The sequence below is a fragment of the Aplidium turbinatum genome, chromosome 7, assembly GCF_918807975.1.
Source record: "Aplidium turbinatum chromosome 7, kaAplTurb1.1, whole genome shotgun sequence".
Taxonomy (NCBI): Eukaryota; Metazoa; Chordata; class Ascidiacea; order Aplousobranchia; family Polyclinidae; genus Aplidium; species Aplidium turbinatum.
This window is the reverse complement of record NC_137478.1, coordinates 29,473,064-29,475,274: the sequence shown is the minus strand read 5'-3', so window position 1 is coordinate 29,475,274 and position 2,211 is coordinate 29,473,064.

The following is a 2,211-nucleotide window of genomic DNA, read 5'->3' as shown; positions in this document are numbered from 1 at the left end:
GACACCCCTGACTTAAGCTAACATGACTTTGCTTTTGCGTGATCGCAGTGATTGGATTTAGTTTGTCACTATAAATCAGTTGTTAACTGTCCTTGCCTATTGATACTGTTTCTTTCTGACTTGATTTCGGTCCATGCTCAATGCTCAGGTCATTCCAAAGATTTTTAGAGTTGTTTTGATTGCACTTTTACAAAAAAAAATGGAATAAATTTGGGACAAACATGAGTTTGCGTCATCGACTAAACAATGACTCAGAATTGAAACCGTAAGTTGCTGAAAACTCTTAGAAATTTACTGATGGAAAAGGGGTTTTGAAAATTAAGTCTGGCAATAGCTTTGACAGGGGAATCCAGGGGGTACTTTTGGACCCGGGATAATTTCAAGGGCCCAAAACCTTTTCAAAGGGCCCCGGAAACATGAGAAACCAGTGGTCACAGCGGTAAACCATAATCTCTTTGTGGGAAAATTGTAACATAAGATTCCCGAATCCGTTCGTCTGTATGTATCGACCGAGAAAGAAACACTTCTTGAAACGTCTATTCTTAAAGTGTATTCCTGTAAAATTAGCCCGCGGCTATCGAAATCGAAATGCAACGCCGTACACCTCTAAAACTGTCACTACGGTACAGATTACTTGGATAAAAGACGGAGAATTTGTCCAGCTAGCAAGCACCAAATAAACCAGTTAAATGTGCGACCGACTTCCAACAAACAACTTCGAGAATGAATCAGAAAAATTTGTGATAACTCAAAGGCACGCCAGCAGTAGCGCGACGCAGCATTTCATGTCCAAACAGTATTCAACTGAAACAGGTTTAAACAGGTTTGACACGAGTCTTACGGACGATGGTGCAATTTTGGCTCATGTTTTAGGAATTTCCATGACGTAATATTCAGTAGACCCGAACGGTTTCTACATGACGTTTGACCAGGCGAACAACCGTCTGGAACAACCAGAGCGAATTCTTTTTTCTTATAAAATGTCTTGATTTGAGGAAAGGATCTCATTGGTAGGCTACCTGGCCAAAATATCGCCTCAATGGCCCTGAACTTTAATAGCCTTGAGTTTGTGTCGAAGAGGGAAAACGAGTTGAAAGGGTCACTGACCATATTCATGACACAAATGCAATAGTTTTATACCTCACTCGATGGCCTGAACCGTTGGATGGACCTTCCCCGCCGACTTGAGTAAAGCTAACTAAAATTAGAACAAGAGTTGAACGTTTCCTTTCTAATATGCACAAACAGGCCCGGATTTAGGGGGCAGAAGGTGCAGGTGCCCCGGGCGCCGAAAATGTGGTAAGTTATGGAAAAATGTGGTTTTGTGTTTTTTTTCAGTCTTTGAAGTTCCTGAAAAATGCTGTGCAGTGGTGGATTAATGCTACTGTAGACGTAGAGGTGGTTGTTCTCACGGGGGCCCCTATCTAAAAGTGCCCCGGGCCCCCATCAGCAGTGTGCACAAGTTGGATTTGGTTTGCTCAACGGCCTATGAATGCGGCGCGGAGGATCAAACTCCTGATCATGTAGCTGTTGAATGTCTCATTAAAAGGCGCCAAATGGAATGCATGATATAGCAGCACTGGATGAAGCTACACTCGCCTGGCTTCCCCTTATGACCTCTGAAATCTAAATAATTAGTCTCATACGAATAGAGAGTTGGTTGGTTTGGTTTTGAATCTTTATTCTGGGACTGACAAAGCCTTGATCGGTAATTCCTAGTAGTTTTGCATAGGCTACTTGTAGAGGCTCTTGACGCAGGGCCGGTTACCGAGATTGGCAGAGTGAAGTTTTCCGATTGTTGAAGTGCTGTTGCCAGGGAATTATTCCATTCACTAGGTGCCGCTGAATGGAGAGCAGCCCTGAACATGCGTTGCTCAAGCGCACACCCCGAGAGTCGAACCAGCGCCGCGTGATCTTGAGCCGTGCGCGCAACCACTGAGCTATTGGGGCGGAGAGTCATTTTGCATAAGCACGACTACACCTCTAGGGATTAAACAATATAGCCTAATATTCACCATAACTTTATTTCACAATCAGTCTATCGACTTTTACGAGGCCTATTTATAAAACAACTGGGCCTGTAGGCTAGTAGCTTCGCATCATATCAGCTGTAATGTCTTCGTTACGGTATTTTAAATTTCCGGAATAAGTGTTCCAATTGGTATCAATCGAATTGCTTAACTGTCACAATTTCTTAGGACCTCAAGTTCA